Source organism: Hemicordylus capensis, chromosome 3 (assembly GCF_027244095.1).
Source record: "Hemicordylus capensis ecotype Gifberg chromosome 3, rHemCap1.1.pri, whole genome shotgun sequence".
NCBI lineage: Eukaryota > Metazoa > Chordata > Lepidosauria > Squamata > Cordylidae > Hemicordylus > Hemicordylus capensis.
Window position 1 is genome coordinate 202,107,861 of NC_069659.1, and position 18,971 is coordinate 202,126,831.

Consider the following 18,971-nt stretch of genomic DNA (forward strand, 5'->3'; position numbering starts at 1 on the left):
GACAGTCCAGCCTGGGCTTAATTTCCCAGACTTCGAGGGGGGGGGCATCCCCGGGGCTTAAGGATCCGGTTCCCCGAGCGGAGACTCCCACCTCCCTTCCCGGGCTTAAGAGCCCGCTTACAGACAGGGAGGCAGGCTGGCAGGCAGGCAGGCAGGCAGGCAGGCGAGCGGCAGCTGAAACCGCCAACAAGCAAGTGAAAGGGACCGAGTCGGGAGCGGAGGCCCGGTCGACCCGCATAGGCCTGTATGGCGGGGAGACCTGGCCTCCGCCCGAAGGGTAGACCTGGCCTCCGGGCCTCCGGCCGGCCGGGCCTGGAGACGCCGCCGCTTCCCCCCGGGCAGGAGAGTCCCGCCCGGGCTTAATTCTACACTCTTGGGGAGGGGGCATCCCCGGGGCTTAACGCTCCCCTTCCCCAAGCCGATCCACCCCCACTTCTCGGGCTTTGTGCTCGGCTCACCCCGTGGAGGTAGGCCTCTTTTGGAAAGAAGCGGGCAGGTGGGCAGGCCAGGGGCTGACGAAAGCTCCACCAACCTCTACCTGCTGCTGCTGTTGCTGCTACTGCTGCTACTGCCAGCCTGCCTGCCTGCCTGCCTGGCTGAACTTTTTCCAGCCAGGGTGACATCACAGTAGGGCAGGCAGGACCAATGGCTTCTGCTGCTGCTGTCAGATGCCAGCCCTGCCTACCTGGCTTAACTGTTTCCAGCCAGGGTGACATCACAGTAGGGCAGGCAGGACCAATGGCTGCTGCTGCTGCTTCTGCTGTTACTGCCAGCCTACCTGCCTGCCTGCCTGGCTGAACTGTTTCCGGCCAGGGTGACATCACAGTAGAGCAGGCAGGGCACCTGGCTGATGCTGCTGCTGCTGCCAGCCTGCCTACCTGGCTTAACTGTTTCCAGCCAGGGTGACATCACTGTAGGGCAGGCAGGACCAATGGCTGCTGCTGCTGCTGCTGTTGCTGCTACTGCCAGCCTGCCTGACTGCCTGCCTGGCTGAACTGTTTCCGGCCAGGGTGACATCACAGTAGAGCTGGCAGGGCACCTGGCTGCTGCTGCTGCTGCTGCTGCCAGCCTGCCTATCTGGCTTAACTATTTCAAGCCAGGGTGACATCACAGTAGGGCAGGCAGGACCAATGGCTGCTGCTGCTGCTGCTGCTGCTGCTGCTGCTGCTGCTGCTGCTACTGCTACTGCGAGCCAGCCTGTCTGCCTGCCTGGCTGAACTGTTTCCGGCCTGGGTGACATCACAGTAGAGCTGGCAGGGCACCTGTCTGCTGCTGCTGCTGCTGCTGCCAGCCTGCGTACCTGGCTTAACTTTTTCCAGCCAGGGTGACATCACAGTAGGGCATGTAGGACCAATGGCTGCTGCTGCTGCTGCTGCTGCTGCTGCTGCTGCTGCTGCTACTGCCAGCCTGCCTGCCTGCCTGCCTGGCTGAACTGTTTCCGGCCAGGGTGACATCACAGCAGAGCAGGCAGGGCAGCTGGCTGCTGCTGCTGCTGCCGCCAGCCTGCCTACCTGGCTTAACTGTTTCCAGCCAGGGTGACATCACAGTAGCGCAGGCAGGACCAATGGCTGCTGCTGCTGCTGCTGCTTTTGCTGCTGCTGTCAGATCCCAGCACTGCCTGCCTGGCTTAACTGTTTCCAGCCAGGTTGACATCACAGTAGGGCAGGCAGGACCAATGGCTGCTGCTGCTGCTGCTGCTGCTGCTGCTGCTAGTGCCAGCCTGCCTGCCTGCCTTCCTGGCTGAACTGTTTCCGGCCAGGGTGACATCACAATAGAGCAGGCAGGGCACCTGGCTGCTGCTGCTGCTGCTGCTTCCAGCCTGCCTACCTGGCTTAATTTTTTCCAGCCAGGGTGCCATCACAGTAGGGCAGGCAGGACCAATGGCTGCTGCTGCTGCTGCTGCTGCTGCTGCCAGCCTGCCTACCTCTCTTAACTGTTTCCAGCCAGGGTGACATCACAGTAGGGCAGGCAGGACCAATGGCTCCTTCTGCTGCTGCTTCTGCTGCTGCTGTCAGATGCCAGCCCTGCCTGCCTGGCTTAACTGTTTCCAGCCAGGGTGACATCACAGTACGGCAGGCAGGACCATTGGCTGCTGCTGCTTTTTCTGCTGCTGCTGCTGCTGCTGCTGCTGCTGCTGCTGCTGCTGCTGCCAGAAGCCACCCTGCCTGCCTGGCTGAATTGTTTCCAGCCAGGGTGACATCACAGTAGAGGAGGCAGTGCCACTGGCTGCTTCTGCTTCTGCTTCTGGTGCTGCTGCTGCTGCTGCTGCTGCTGCTGCTGCTGCTGCTGCTGGAGGTGGTGGTGCCTGCCTGCCTGCCTGCCTGCCTGCCTGCCTTAACTTTTTCCACCCAGGGCAATGTCACACGTCAGCAGGCCGGGCAGAGTCCGGAACGGTGGCCCGTTCTACCCGCCCTAGCCGGCAAGGGAGGAAGACCGGGCCTCCAGCACCCGGAGGCCCGGACTACCCGCATAGGCATCTATGCCGGGTAGACCTGGCCTCCGGGACTCCGGCCGGCCGGGCCGAAACACCCCGCCGCTTCCCCCCAAGGAGCACACCCCGCCGGGGCTTAATTTTCGGCCTTGGGGGTGAGGCCCCTCCCCGGTCTTAACGCTCTGCTCGCCCCGGCCTGGCCCTTGTCCGCTCACTCGCCCCGTGGAGGGATGGAGGCAGGCAGGCAGGCAGGCAGGCAGGCAGGGAGGCAGGCAGGCAGGCAGGCGATGGGCGGCCGGAACCACCGACAAGCAAGGGGAAGGGACCGAGCCGGGAGCGGAGGCCCGGTCTTCCCGCATAGGCGTGTATGGCGGGTAGACCTGGCCTTCGCCCGTCGGGTAGACCTGGCCTCCGGGCCTCTGGCCAGCCGGGCCGGGAAACACCGCCGCTTCCCCCCGGGCAGGAAAGTCCCGCACGGGCTTAATTCTCCACTCTGGGGGGGGGGCATCCCTGGGGCTTAACGCTCCCCTTCTCCAAGCCGATCCACCCCCCCTTCCCGGGCTTTATGTTCGGCTCACCCCGTGGAGGTAGGCCTCTGGTGGAGGGAAGAGGGCAGGCGGGCAGGCCAGGGGCTGACGAAAGCTCCACCAAACTCTACCTCCGCTGCTTCTGCTGCTGCTGCTTCTGCCATCCTGCCTACCTGGCTTAACTGTTTCCAGCCAGGGTGACACCACAGTAGGGCAGGCAGGAACAATGGCTGCTGCTGCTGCTGCTGCTGCTACTGCCAGCCTGCCTGCCTGACTGCCTGCCTGGCTGGATTGTTTCCGGAGAGGGTGACATCACAGTAGAGGAGACAGAGCACCTGGCTGCTGCTGCTGCTGCTGCTGCTGTGAGCCTGCCTACCTGGCTTAACTGTTTCCATCTAGGGTGACATCACAGTAGGGCAGGCAGGACCAATGGCTGCTGCTGCTGCTGCTACTGCCAGCCTGCCTGCCTGCCTGCCTGGCTGAACTGTTTCCGGCCAGGGTGACATCACAGTAGAGCAGGCAGGGCATCTGGCTGCTGCTGCTGCTGCTGCTGCTGCCAGGATGCCAGGCTGCCTACCTGGCTTAACTGTTTCCAGCCAGGGTGACATCACAGAAGGGCAGGCAGGTCCAATGGCTGCTGCTGCTGCTGCTGCTGCTACTGCCAGCCTGCTTGCCTGCCTGCCTGGCTGAACTGTTTCCGGCCAGGGTGACATCACAGTAGAGGAGGCAGGGCACCAGGCTGCTGCTGCCAGCCAGCCTACCTGGCTTAACTGTTTCCAGCCAGGGTGACATCACAGTAGGGCAGGCAGGACCAATGGCTGCTGCTGCTGCTGTCAGCCTGCCTACCTGGCTTAACTGTTTCCAGCCAGGGTGACATCACAGTAGAGCAGGCAGGACCAATGGCTGCTGCTGCTGCTGCTGCTGCTGCTGCTGCTGCTGCTGCTACTGCCAGCCTGCCTGCCTGCCTTCCTGGCTGAACTGTTTCGGGCCAGGGTGTCATCACAGTAGAGCAGGAAGGGCACCTGGCTGCTGCTGCTGCTGCTGCTGCCAGCCTGCCTACCTGGCTTAACTGTTTCCAGCCAGGGTGACATCACAGTAGGGCAGGCAGGTCCAATGTCTGCTGCTGCTGCTGCTACTGCTAGCCTGCCTGCCTGCCTGCCTGGCTGAACTGTTTCCGGCCAGGGTGACATCACAGTATAGCAGGCAGGGCACCTGGCTGCTGCTGCTGCTGCTGCTGCTACTGCCAGCCTGCCTGCCTGCCTCCCTGCCTGGCTGAACTGTTTCCGGAGAGGGTGACATCACAGTAGAGGAGGCATAGCACCTGGCTGCTGCTGCTGCTGCTGCTGCTGCTGCTGCTGCTGCTGCTGCTGCTGTCAGCCTGCCTACCTGGCTTAACTGTTTCCAGCTAGGGTGACATCACAGTAGGGCAGGCAGGACCAATGGCTGCTGCTGCTGCTGCTGCTGCTGCTGCTGCTGCTGCTACTGCTACTGCCAGCCTGCCTGCCTGCCTGCCTACCTGGCTTAACTGTTTCCGGCCAGGGTGACATCACAGTAGAGCAGGCAGGGCATCTGGCTGCTGCTGCTGCTGCCAGGCTGCCTACCTGGCTTAACTGTTTCCAGCCAGGGTGACATCACAGTAGGGCAGGCAGGACCTATGGATTTGCTGCTGCTGCTGCTGCTGCCAGCCTGCCTACCTGGCTTAACTGTTTCGAGCCAGGGTGACATCACAGTAGGGCAGGCAGGACCAATGGCTTTTGCTGCTGCTGCTGCTGCTACTGCCAGCCTGCCTGCCTGCCTGCCTGCCTGAACTGTTTCCGGCCAGGGTGACATCACAGTATAGCAGGCAGGGCACCTGGCTGCTGCTGCTGCTGGGCTGCAGCTGCCAGCCTGCCTATCTGGCTTAACTGTTTCCAGCCAGGGTGACATCACAGTAGGGCAGGCAGGACCAATGGCTGCTGCTGCTGCTGCTGCTGCTGCTGCTGCTGCTACTGCTACTGCCAGCCTGCCTGCCTGCCTGGCTGAACTGTTTCCGGAGAGGGTGACATCACAGTAGAGGAGGCATAGCACCTGGCTGCTACTGCTGCTGCTGCTGCTGCTACTGCTACTGCCAGCCTGCCTGCCTGCCTGCCTACCTGGCTTAACTGTTTCGAGCCAGGGTGACATCACAGTAGGGCAGGCAGGACCAATGGCTTTTGCTGCTGCTGCTGCTACTGCCAGCCTGCCTGCCTGCCTGCCTGCCTGAACTGTTTCCGGCCAGGGTGACATCACAGTATAGCAGGCAGGGCACCTGGCTGCTGCTGCTGCTGCTGCTGCTGCAGCTGCTGCAGCTGCCAGCCTGCCTACCTGGTTTAACTGTTTCCAGCCAGGGTGACATCACAGTAGGGCAGGCAGGACCAATGGCTTTTGCTGCTGCTGCTGCTACTGCCAGCCTGCCTGCCTGCCTGCCTGCCTGAACTGTTTCCGGCCAGGGTGACATCACAGTATAGCAGGCAGGGCACCTGGCTGCTGCTGCTGCTGCTGCTGCTGCAGCTGCTGCAGCTGCCAGCCTGCCTACCAGGCTTAACTGTTTCCAGCCAGGGTGACATCACAGTAGGGCAGGTAGGACCAATGGCTGCTGCTGCTGCTGCTGCTACTGCCAGCCTGCCTGCCTGCCTGACTGCCTCCCTGAATTGTTTCCGGCCAGGGTGACATCACAGTAGAGCAGGCAGGGCACCTGGCTGCTGCTGCTGCTGCTGCGGCTGTGCTGCCAGCCTGCCTACCAGGCTTAACTTTTTACAGCTAGGGTGACATTACTGTAGGGCAGGCGGGACCAATGGCTGCTGCTGCTGCTGCCTCTGCTGCTACTGCCAGCCTGCCTGCCTGCTTGCCTGGCTGAACTGTTTCCGGCCAGGGTGACATCACAGTAGAGCAGGCAGGGCACCTGGCTGCTGCTGCCAGCCTTCCTGCCTGGCTTAACTGTTTCCAGCCAGGGTGACATCACAGTAGGGCAGGCAGGACCAATGGCTGCTGCTGCTGCTGCTGCTGCTGCTGCTACTGCCAGCCTGCCTGCCTGCCTTCCTGGATGAACTGTTTCGGGCCAGGGTGTCATCACAGTAGAGCAAGCAGGGCACCTGGCTGCTGCTGCTGCTGCTGTTGCCAGCCTGCCTACCTGGCTTAACTGTTTCCAGCCAGGGTGACATCACAGTAGGGCAGGCAGGTCCAATGGCTGCTGCTGCTCCTGCTACTGCTAGCCTGCCTGCCTGCCTGCCTGGCTGAACTGTTTCCGGCCAGGGTGTCATCACAGTAGAGCAAGCAGGGCACCTGGCTGCTGCTGCTGCTGCAGCTGCCAGCCTGCCTATCTGGCTTAACTGTTTCCAGCCAGGTTGACATCACAGTAGGACAGGCAGGACCAATGGCTGTTGCTGCTGCTGCTGCTGCTACTGCCAGCCTGCCTGCCTGCCTGCCTGCCTGGCTGAACTGTTTCCGGAGAGGGTGACATCACAGTAGAGGAGGCAGAGCACCTGGCTGCTGCTGCTGCTGCTGCTGCTGCTGCTGCTGCTGCTGTCAGCCTGCCTACCTGGCTTAACTGTTTCCAGCTAGGGTGACATCACAGTAGGGCAGGCAGGACCAATGGCTGCTGCTGCTTCTGCTACTGCCCGCCTGCCAGCCTGCCTACCTGGCTTAACTGTTTCCAACCAGGGTGACATCACAGTAGGGCAGGCAGGACCAATGGCTGCTGCTGCTACTGCTGCTACTGCCAGACTGCCTGCCTGTCTGCCTGGCTGAACTGTTTCCGGCCAGCCTGACATCACAGTAGAGCAGGCAGGGCATCTGGCTGCTGCTGCTGCTGCTGCTGCTGCCAGGCTGCCTACCTGGCTTAACTGTTTCCAGCCAGGGTGACATCACAGTAGGGCAGACAGGACCAATCGCTGCTGCTGCTGCTGCTACTGCCAGCCAGCCAGCCTGCCTGCCTGCCTCCCTGAACTGTTTCCGACCAGGGTGACATCACAGTAGAGCAGGCAGGGCACCTGGCTGCTGCTGCTGCTGCTGCTGCTGCTGCTGCTGCTGCTGCTGCCAGCCTGCCTACCTGGCTTAACTGTTTCCAGCCAGGGTGACATCACAGTAGGGCAGGCAGGACCAATGGCTGCTGCTGCTACTGCTGCTACTGCCAGACTGCCTGCCTGTCTGCCTGGCTGAACTGTTTCCGGCCAGGGTGACATCACAGTAGATGAGGCAAGGCACCTGGCTGCTACTGCTGCTGCTGCTGCCAGCCTGCCTACCTGGCATAACTGTTTCCAGCCAGGGTGAAATCACAGTAGGACAGGCAGGACCAATGGCTGCTGCTGCTGCTTCTGCTTCTGCTGTTGTCAGATGCCAGCACTGACTGCCTGGCTTAACTGTTTCCAGCCAGGGTGACATCACAGTAGGGCAGGCAGGACAATTGGCTGCTGCTGCTTTCGCTGGTGCTGCTGCTGCTTTTGCTGGTGCTGCTGCTGCTTTTGCTTTTACTGCTGCTGCTGCTGCTGCTGCTGCTGCTGCTGCTGCCAGAAGCCACCCTGCCTACCTGGCTGAATTGTTTCCAGCCAGGATGACATTACAGGACAGGAGGCAGTGCCACTGGCTGCTGCTGCTGCTGCTGCTGGAGGTGGTGGTGCCTGCCTGCCTGCCTGCCTGCCTGCCTTAACTGTTTCCACCCAGGGCAATGTCACACGTCAGCCAGCCTGCCTGCCTGCCTGGCTGAACTGTTTCCGGCCAGGGTGACATCACAGTAGGGCTGGAAGGACCAATGGCTGCTGCTGCTGCTGCTGCTGCTGCTGCTGCTGCTACTGCCTGCCTGCCTGCCTGCCTTCCTGGCTGAACTGTTTCGGGCCAGGGTGACATCACAGTAGAGCAGGCAGGGCACCTGGCTGCTGCTGCCAGCCTGCCTACCTGGCCTAACTGTTTCGAGCAAGGGTGACATCACAGTAGGGCAGGCAGGTCCAATGGCTGCTGCTGGTGCTGCTACTGCTAGCCTGCCTGAAATGTTTCCGGCCAGGGTGACATCACAGTATAGCAGGCAGGGCACCTGGCTGCTGCTGCTGCTGCTGCTGCTACTGCCAGCCTGCCTGCCTGCCTCCCTGCCTGGCTGAACTGTTTCCGGAGAGGGTGACATCACAGTAGAGGAGGGAGAGCACCTGGCTGCTGCTGCTGCTGCTGCTGCTGCTTCTGTCAGCCTGCCTACCTGGCTTAACTGTTTCCAGCCAGGGTGACATCACAGTAGGGCAGGCAGGACCAATGGCTGCTGCTGCTGGTGCTACTGCCAGCCAGCCTGCCTGCCTGCCTGCCTGGCTGAACTGTTTCCGGCCAGGGTGACATCACAGTAGAGCAGGCAGGGCATCTGGCTGCTGCTGCTGCTGCTGCTGCCAGGCTGCCTACCTGGCTTAACTGTTTCCAGCCAGGGTGACATCACAGTAGGGCAGGCAGGACCAATGGCTGCTGCTGCTGCTGCTGCTGCTGCTGCTGCTGCTGCTGCTGCCTCTGCTGCTACTGCCATCCTGCCTGCCTGCTTGCCTGGCAGAAATGTTTCCGGCGAGGGTGACATCACAGTAGAGCAGGCAGGGCACCTAGCTGCTGCTGCTGCTGCTGCCAGCCTGCCTACCTGGCTTAACTGTTTCCAGCAAGGGTGACATCACAGTAGGGCAGGCAGGACCAATGGCTGCTGCTGCTACTGCTGCTACTGCCAGACTGCCTGCCTGTCTGCCTGGCTGAACTGTTTCCGGCCAGGGTGACATCACAGTAGAGCAGGCAGGGCACCTGGCTACTGCTACTGCTGCTTCTGCTGCCAGCCTGCCTACCAGGCATAACTGTTTCCAGCCAGGGTGAAATCACAGTAGGACAGGCAGGACCAATGGCTGCTGCTGCTGCTGCTTCTGCTTCTGCTGTCAGATGCCAGCCCTGCCTGCCTGGCTTAACTGTTTCCAGACAGGGTGACATCACAGTAGGGCAGGCAGGACCAATGGCTACTGCTGCTGCTTCTGCTGCTGTTGTCAGATGCCAGCCCTGCCTGCCTGGCTTAACTGTTTCCAGCCAGGGTGACATCACAGTAGGGCATGCAGGACAATTGGCTGCTGCTGCTTTCGCTGGTGCTGCTGCTGCTTTTGCTGGTGCTGCTGCTGCTTTTGCTTTTACTGCTGCTGCTGCTGCTGCTGCTGCTGCTGCTGCCAGAAGCCACCCTGCCTACCTGGCTGAATTGTTTCCAGCCAGGGTGACATCACAGGAGTGGAGGCAGTACCACTGGCTGCTGCTGCTGCAGCTGCTGGAGGTGGTGGTGCCTGCCTGCCTGCCCTCCTGCCTGCCTGCCTTAACTGTTTTCAACCAGGGCAATGTTACACATCAGCAGGCCAGGCAGAGTCCGGAACGGCGGCCCGGTCTACCCGCCCTAGCTGGCAAGGGACGTAGACCGGGCCTCCAGCACCCGGAGGCCCGGACTACCCGCATTGGCGTCTATGGCGGGTGGACCAGGCCTCCGGGCCTCCGGCAGGCCGGGCCGAAACACCCCGCCGCTTCCCCCCGAGCAGGAGAGTCCCGCCCAGGCTTAATTCTCCACTCTTGGGGGGGGGAATCCACGGGGCTTAACGCTCCCCTTCCCCAAGCCGATCCACCCCCCCTTCCCGGGCTTTATGCTCGGCTCACCCCGTGGAGGTAGGCCTCTGGTGGAGGGAAGCGGGCAGGCGGGCAGGCCACGGGCTGACGAAAGCTCCACCAACCTCTACCTCCTGCTGCTGCTGCTGCCAGCCTGCCTACCTGGCTTAACTGTTTCCAGCCAGGGTGACATCACAGTAGGGCAGGCAGGGCACCTGGCTGCTGCTGCTGCTGCTACTGCCAGGCTGCCTGCCTGCCTGGCTGAACTGTTTCCGGCCAGGGTGATATCACAGTAGAGCAGGCAGGGAACCTGGCTGCTGCTGATGCTGCTGCTACTGACAGCCAGACTACCTGCCTGGCTGAACTGTTTCCGGCCAGGGTGACATCACAGTAGAGCAGGCAGGGCACCTGGCTGCTGCTGCTGCTGTCAGCCTGCCTACCTGGCTTAACTGTTTCCAACCAGGGTGACATCACAGTAGGGCAGGCAGGACCAATGGCTGCTGCTGCTCCTGCTGCTACTGCCAGCCTGCCTGCCTGCCTGCCTGCCTGCCTGGCTGAACTGTTTCCGGCCAGGGTGACATCACAGTAGAGCAGGCAGGGCACCTGGCTGCTGCTGCTGCTGCTGCCAGCCTGCCTACCTGGCTTAACTGTTTCCAGCCAGGGTGACATCACAGTAGGGCAGGCAGGACCAATGGCTGCTGCTGCTGCTGCCAGCCTGCCAGCCTGCCTGCCTGCCTGAACTGTTTCCGGAGAGGGTGACATCACAGTAGAGGAGGCAGAGCACCTGGCTGCTGCTGCTGCTGCTGCTGCTGCTGCTGCTGTCAGCCTGCCTACCTGGCTTAACTGTTTCCAGCTAGGGTGACATCACAGTAGGGCAGGCAGGAACAATGGCTGCTGCTGCTGCTGCTGCTGCTGCTGCTGCTGCTGCTGCTGCCAGCCTGCCAGCCTGCCTGCCTGCCTGCCTGCCTGGCTGAACTGTTTCCGGCCAGGGTGACATCACAGTAGAGGAGGCAAGGCACCTGCCTGCTGCTGCTGCTGCTGCTGCCAGCCTGCCTACCTGGCTTCACTGTTTCCAGCCAGGGTGACATCACAGTAGGGCAATCAGGACCAATGGCTGCTGCTGCTGCTGCTTCTGCTGCTGCTGTCAGATGCCAGCCCTGCCTGCCTTGCTTAACTGTTTCCAGCCAGGGTGACATCACAGTAGGAGAGGCAGGACAATTGGCTGCTGCTGCTTTTGCTACTGCTGCTGCTGCTTTTGCTGCTGCTGCTGCTGCCAGAAGCCACCCTGCCTGCCTGGCTGAATTGTTTACAGCCAGGGTGACATCACAGGAGAGGAGGCAGTGCAACTGGATGCTGCTGCTGCTGCTGCTGCTGCTGCTGGAGGTGGTGGTGCCTGCCTTCCTGCCTGCCTTAACTGTTTCCACCCAGGGCAATGTCACACGTCAGCAGGCCAGGCAGAGTCCGGAACGGCGGCCCGGTCTACCCGCCCTAGCCGGCAAGGGACGTAGACCGGGCCTCCAGCACCCGGAGGCCCGGACTACCCGCATAGGCGTCTATGGCGGATAGACCAGGCCTCTGGGCCTCCGGCCGGCCGGACCGAAACACCCCGCCGCTTCCAGCCGGGCAGGACAGTCCCGCCCAGGCTTAATTCTCCACTCTTGGGGGGGGGAATCCCCGGGGCTTAACGCTCCCCTTCCCCAAGCCGATCCACCCCCCCTTCCCGGGCTTTATGTTCGGCTCACCCCGTGGAGGTAGGCCTCTGGTGGAGGGAAGCGGGCAGGCGGGCAGGCCACGGGCTGACGAAAGCTCCACCAACCTCTACCTGCTGCTGCTGCTGCTGCTGCTGCCTGCCTGCCTGGCTGAACTGTTTCCGGCCAGGGCGACATCACAGTGGAGCAGGCAGGGCACCTGTCTGCTGCTGCTGCTGCCAGCCTTCCTACCTGGCTTAAATGTTTCCAGCCAGGGTGACATCACAGTAGGGCAGGCAGGACCAATGGCTGCTGCTGCTGCTGCTGCTGCTGCTCCTGCTGCTGCTACTGCCAGCCTGCCTGCCTGCCTGACTGAACTGTATCCGGCCAGGGTGACATCACAGTAGAGGAGGCAGGACCAATGGCTGCTGCTGCTGCTGTCAGCCTGCCTACCTGGCTTAACTGTTTCCAGCAAGGGTGACATCACAGTAGGGCAGGCAGGACAAATGGCTGCTGCTGCTGCCAGCCTGCCTACCTGGCTTAACTGTTTCCAGTCAGGGTGACATCACAGTAGGGCAGGCAGGACCAATGGCGGCTGCTGCTGCTGCTGCTGCTGTTGCTGCTGCTGCTGCTGCTGCTGCCAGCCTGCCTGCCTGCCAGCCTGGCTGAACTGTTTCCGGCCTGGGTGACATCACAGTAGAGCAGGCAGGGCACCTGGCTGCTGCTGCTGCTGCTGCTGCTGCTGCTGCTGCTACTGCCAGCCTACCTGCCTGCCTGCCTGGCTGAATTGTTTCCGGCCAGGGTGATATCACAGTAGAGCAGGCAGGGCACCTGGCTGCTGCTGCTGCAGCTGCCAGCCTGCCTACCTGGCTTAACTGTTTCCAGCCAGGGTGACATCACAGTAGGGCACGCAGGACCAATGGCTGCTGCTGCTGCTGCTGCTGCTGCTGCTGCTGCTGCTGCGGCTACTTCCAGCCTGCCTGCATGCCTGCCTGGCTGAACTGTTTCCGGCCAGCCTGACATCACAGTAGAACAGGCAGGGCACCTGGCTGGTGATGCTGCTACTGCTGCTGCTGCCAGCCTGCCTACCTGGCTTAACTGTTTCCAGCCAGGGTGACATCACAGTAGGGCAATCAGGACCAATGGCTGCTGCTGCTGCTGCTGCTGCTGCTGCTGCTGCTGCTGCTGCTACTGCCAGCCTGCCTGCCTGCCTAACTGGCTGAACTGTTTCCGGCCAGGGTGAAATCACAGTAGAGAAGGCAGTGAACCTGGCTGCTGCTGCTGCTGCCACCAGCCTGCCTACCTGGCTTAACTGTTTCCGGCCAGGGTGACATCACAGTAGGGCAGGCAGGACCAATGGCTGCTGCTGCTGGTGCTGGTGCTGCTGCTGCTTCTACCGCCTGCCTGCCTGCCTGGCTGAACTTTTTCCGGCCAGGGTGACATCACTGTAGAGAAGGCAGGGCACCTATCTGCTGCTGCTGCTGCTGACAGCCTGCCAACCTGGCTTAACTGTTTCCAGCCTGGGTGACATCACAGTAGGGCAGGCAGGACCAATGGATGCTGCTGCTGCTGCTGCTGCTACTGCCAGCCTGCCTGCCTGCCTGGCTGGCTGAACTGTTTCCGGCCCGGGTGACATCACAGTAGAGCAGGCAGGTCACCTGGCTCCTGCTGCTGCTGCTGCCAACCTGCCTACCTGGCTTAACTTTTTCCAGCCAGGATGACATCAAAGTAGGGCAGGCAGGACCAATGGCTGCTGCTGCTGCTGCTACTGCCAGCCTGCCTGCCTGCCTGCCTGGCTGAACTGTTTCCAGCCAGGGTGACATCACAGTAGTGCAGGCAGGGCACCTGGCTGCTGCTGCTGCTGCTGCTGCTGCTGCTGCTGCTGCTGCTTCCAGCCTGCCTATCTGGCTTAACTGTTTCCAGCCAGGGTGACATCACAGTAGGGCAGGCAGGAACAATGGCTGCTGCTGCTGCTGGTACTGCCATGCCTGCCTGGCTGAACTGTTTTTGGCCAGGGTGACATCACTGTAGAGCAGGCAGGGCACCTGGATGCTGCTGCTGCTGCTGCTGCCAGCCTGCCTACCTGGCTTAACTTTTTCTAGCCAGGGTGACATCACAGTAGGGCAGGCAGGACCAATGGCTGCTGCTGCTGCTGCTGCTACTGCTGCTGCTGCTGCTGCTGCTACCACCAGCCTGACTGCCTTGCTGAACTGTTTCCGGCCAGGGTTACATCACTGTAGAGCAGGCAGGGCACCTGGCTGCTGCTGCTGCTGCTGCTGCTGCCAGCCTGCCTACCTGGCTTAACTGTTTCCAGCCCGGGTGACATCACAGTAGGGCAGGTAGGACCAATGGCTGCTGCTGCTGCTGCTGCTGCTCCCGCCTGCCTGCCTGCCTGCCTGCCTGGCTGAACTGTTTCCGTCCAGGGTGACATCACTGTAGAGCAGGACCTCTGAAAAGTATAAGCATGCATATGTATTCAGTACTTGGTTTGGGCCCCTTTTGCAGCAATTACTGCCTCAATGCGGCGTGGCATGGATGCTATCAGCCTGTGGCACTGCTGAGGTGTTATGGAAGACCAGGATGCTTCATTAATGGTCTTCAGCTCTTTTGCATTGTTTGGTCTCATGTCTCTCATCCTTCTCTTGGCAATGCCCCATAGATTCTCCATGGGGTCAGGTCAGGCGAGTTTGCTGGCCAATCAAGCACAGTACACTGTATACTTTTCAGAGGTCCGATATTGTTCTATTCTTCAATCCTTGTCTTCTTGGTTCCATGTAATATTCTAATTTTCTGAGATGGTGGATTTGGGGTTTTCATGAGCTGTATGCCATGATCATCACAATTATAACAAATTAAGGCTTGACTTATCTGGCTTTGCATGTAATGCGTCTGTCTCATATATCAGTTTCACCTTTTAATTTGCATTACTGAAATTAATGGACTTTGGCACGATATTCTAATTTTCCGAGTTTCACCTGTACCTATTGGGGTCAGCAGGTAGATCAGTGGGGCAGGGGTTGGGGCCCCCCCGTCTTCCTTTCACCTTCCAGAGCACAAGAGGAGCCCTCCTCACGCCTCTCTTCCTCCTCTTTAATCCAGGGTTTGCAGCGGACGCCAGGTCAGCAGCTGCCACCCCTCCCAGGACCAGCGCCGCCACCCCCACGGAAGCCCCTGCCTCCAGTGACAGCTACCCTAACCTGGGTCAGTTTTCCATTTCCAGCTCCTCATTAAATTGCACCAACTGGGGCGTTTTTTGTGTGTGTGGTCATCATTAGCTCTCAAGACCTTTTAGCAGAAACCTCCTTGGTGGCGGCCTGTCCCCTAAACTGGGAAAGCATCACCATTCTGAATTTATGGTGTGTCAGGGCTGCTCTTAAAGACACAGGAGCGTGGCTGAGAAAAGCAGTTGGCCACCCTGACTGGCAGTGGTTTGCCCGGAGGGCAACTGGTAGGCCTGTGGGTCCTCTGGGCTTCCCCAAAGGTGGGACACTCTTTGTTAATTTCACCCAACTCTGTGCCAAGACAAGCTGCATTCGGCACCCATATCGATCACACAAAGCCAGTCCATGCCATGCATTTCCTTAGTCTGATTTCAGTGCAAGCATATGAAGTGCCTGAAAACTGTGACAGGTTGCCGAAAGGTGAAAAAGGATGGGGCTCAGCCCTCAGGCTCCACAACTGTTTCAAATGCAAACACACACACATACACACACCCATGAGAGATGGAGTGGTCTCTCTTTCTTCCTCACGATGCCTCTTCTTCAGGCACCCCAAGGCTCCAAGAGTAGCTTTCCTACCCCAGTTCCAGCACCCCAGTCCACAGTCTCTGCTCCCCCAGTCAGCGTCTCCCCCCTCCCAGCTGTCTCTGCCTGGCCGGTGCCCATCCACCTAATAGAACAGAGCTGGGAGTTCCGGCGTCCATGGCAAAAGATGCTCCAGAGGACAGTTGGCCAACTTCAGCCTTACTGACCAGACGCTGAGATGGCCTTCTGCCTCAAGGCACTGGCTGTGGCCATTCAAAGGCCCATCTTCTTGGTTGTGGCCTATGTCTGCAAACCTATTTGGGGTTCCCTGCTGAGGAAGGTAGGAAGGGTCACCTGGTGCCAAGTGGGCCCTGCGGATGAAGGGAGGGCGGGAGCTAAAGGACAGTCAGGGAGTGGCCACCGAGCAAAGGTGTGCTTTAGCAGCCTCACCCCTCCTCTCCATCTTGCTTGCAGGCTCTCTCCTCATCTTTCTGGCTGCCCCCAGGGAGGAGCTGTGTGACTTCTGCCTCTCTTTCTAGCAAGGTCTAGCAAGCCCAGCATCCTGTTTCCCAAACAGTGACAGATCTTTAAGAATGGGGGGTTTCATAGGGATGGTTGTCCTGACCCAGACATGCATCTACCTAGCGAGGGGGAACAGAGTCAGCCATGAGGACAGCATTTCCTCCTTTGGATGCCAAGTGGATTGATCTCGAAGAGAAGTCCTCAGGGTCTTGGAAAAGGAGTATGGGCAAAGAGTGGAAGGGGCTAATGCTAAATGGGCCAGGTCCAAGGGAAAAGAAGCCGGTCTACTGGCTTTGCTGCAAGAGACAGTGTGAGAGGGAATCTGAGATGGGCTTAGGGGATCCAAGAACCTTGCTGGATCAGGCCCAAGGCCCATCCGGTTCAGCACCCTGTTTCCCACAGAGGCCCACCAGATGTCTTGGGAAGCTGCCCCCCTCCTGCTGTTGCTCCCCTGCAACTGGTGTTGAGAGGCACTGTGTGAAAAGGTCCTTCCTTGGGTCGGTCCTAAATTTCCTGGCAGTCCGTTTCATGGGAGAACCTCTGGTTCTAGTCCTGGGAGAGAGGGAGAGAGATTTCTCTCTGACCACTCAGCAGGTGGCATCCATAGGATATTTCCCAGGGTGTTCAAGCTGTGCACAGGATGCTGAGGTGTGGCCTCTGGCTGCCATCCAGGGATCTGGGTGTGATGCCATCACCATGCCGAGGACCCCCAGGGGATGGGGCCGTAGTTCAGTGCTGGAGCATCTACTTTGCATGCAGAAGCTCCCAGGTTCCATCCCTGTCATCTCCGGCTATGGCTGGGAAAGAAGCTTGGAGAGCGGCCACTGCCAGACTGTGTCGGCAATACGGAGCTAGATGGACCACTGGTCAGACTCGGTAGAAGGCAGCTGGCTATGTCGCTGTGTCCCCAGCTCTCTCTCTCCTTTCCATCTGATTCCAAGGGCTGGAAGTGAGGCTTGAGCGGAGTGGTGGGCTGGCAGCAGGTCTACAGCTCTCGACCGGCGAGAAGTGCTGCTGTCAGTCAAGCCTGTGGGGGTGCTACTGGTGGGAATTGGTGCAAGAGAGCTCCTAGGCACCTGGGGCCTTCTGCACGCTCAGCAGCGCTTCTCCCACGGAGTAGGGGCCCAAGGGGAACTGGGATGGTCGAGGCTGAGGTGCCAGGAAATAAGAGCTGTCTTTCTTTCCTTGGTCCATAGGAGCGTATGAAGCCAGACCCCCTGTGGCAGCTGGAGCATCTGGGGGAGCTTGCTCGGTAGGAGGTGAGAAGCATCTTGTATGGCATCGTCCAGCCTAGAGTGGAAGACCACCCAACCCCTTAAGCAAGGGGTTTGGAAAACAAGGTTGCCCTTCTTTGAGCACCCTTTTCCGTGGGGTTTGGTCAAGACACAACACGGAATACTCGTCGGCTTGGTCTCATCCATGCATGAGCAGAAAGCAACTGCAGTTGAGTTGTATTGCTGGTGCAATTTTGGAAAAGGCAGTTGTGGCCAATGGGGAGGCCACTGGCATAGTTAAAGCAAGGGGGTGGGGGAAAGGTTCCAAGAGGATCCTCTTCCCAGCTGGGTCATTGGCCAGGGTGGAGTTGCAGCAGTCTCAGGGGTCAGGGTGCAGGCAAGAGTGCAAGGAGGAACCCAGACCTCAGAGCAGTGACCTCGACACATTTCCAAGTTGGGGGCATTTGGGCAGAAACCTTTCAGCCTGAGCGCCATTTCCCACGGTGCTGACCTCTGCACAGTTTTACTCTTACCTTGGGAGGGCCCTTTCCGAGAGATGGAGCCCTCTCTGAAGAGCTCTCTGCGGAGGGCTGCACTTCCCAGTACTCTCTGCAGGCCTAACAAGATGGTGCAGGGAACAAAGGGGTCCTTTTTCCCTTCAGGGAGCATCCCCACCCACCTCCAGCCCGGTCCAGATGCCAGCACTGTACCGTGGGGAAGTTCATCCCCAGATGCAGCCAAGAGGACTGTGTAGAGTATTCCGCTTTGTCCGAAGCTGCACACAGGCCCAATGAACAAGTTTTCACAGTCAGGACTGGACAGTCACTTAGGCTAAATGGGCCTGCCGCTGAAGAACACTACTCGGAGGGGGAGAGAGATTCTGGCAGGAAATTCAGGACCTTGTAAAGCTCCAGACAGGGACCCTTGAGCTGGTGGGGGAGACCAGAGCAGGGTAGACGTTGCTTCAGCAATGTTGACAAGCCCAGTGCAGGATTGGATCTTTGGCTGGCTAGTTAGGGTGGCTGGCTAGTGCCTCCGTTTTGGACTTCTGCAACCTCCTTCCACCAGCGCTCTGCTGCTGCTCTGGATGGAAGCCACCACCCTCTGAGCAAACGTGTTTCTGGCCCTCCTGGGACTGAGCCTCTGCTGATCCTTTTTGTTGCAGTTCAGAAAACCGTGCTTCATACGAGCAGCTGTGACGTTTCACATTGAATGTGAGATTCAGAGCGAGCAGCCAGGACCTGTCCACGTAAGTTTAATGCAAGCCTTATGTTCCCTGTGGACTAAGAATGGGGGCAGGAACCCGAGGTGGGGGCTCCATCCTTGGGACATGGAGGGAGTGCTAGATTTTTCTCCCATTCCACTTGTGTAAAGGGTTCCACTGAAGTGGAGCCGTCTCCGTCTGAGGTGGCTGTCTAGTGCAACGGTTTTGCACTTGGGCAGCCTCCTCCCAACAGTGCTCTCCTGCCACTCTGGATTTCAGCCACCATCTAAAGAAATGCATTTTTGGACCTCCGGGTCCTGAGCCTTTGCTCAACCTTTCTGTTGCAGGTCCCAGAGCCTCAGCTTCCTCCAGGAATGGGAGGTTTTATTTGAAAACCTCCCCATCACAGGCTGAGACCAAAACCCGTATGTATGACGCAAGTCATTCCCGTACATTCCCTACGTAAGAGGAAGGGGGGTCGGGACCCCAGGGAGGGCCTGCATCCTCGGGCTAAGGAGGGGGTGAGAGATCTGCCACCCATTCCACTTGTGCCGGGGTTTCTGTCAAGTGGGGCTATCTGGGTCTAAGCTGTGATTACATTGCCTCAGGCAGCTTGGAGGGTGAGCAAGATTCTTGCAGGAGGATCAGGACCATGGACAACACCAGGCAGGGACAATTGAAGTGGAGGGAGAGCCCGGAGCAAGGTAGATGTTGCCTCAGCAATGTTGATAAGCCCACTGCAGGGTTGGATCATTTGCTGACCAATTAGAGTGGCTGGCTAGTGCAACAGTTTTGCGCGGATGCAGAATCCTTCCAACAGTGTTCTGCTGCTGCTCTGGATTTCAGCTGCCCTCTGAGGAAATGCATCTTCAGCCCTCTGGGTACAAAACCTGACCTGAACTTTTCTGTTGCAGGTTCAAGAGCCTCGGCGCACCCCAGAACCTCGCCGAGAATGGACGTGTCGGCCAGAATCTGTCCAGGTACGTCTTACGCTCCCTATGGAGGAGAAACGGGGGGTAGGAGCCGACGGGGTGTGCTGCAT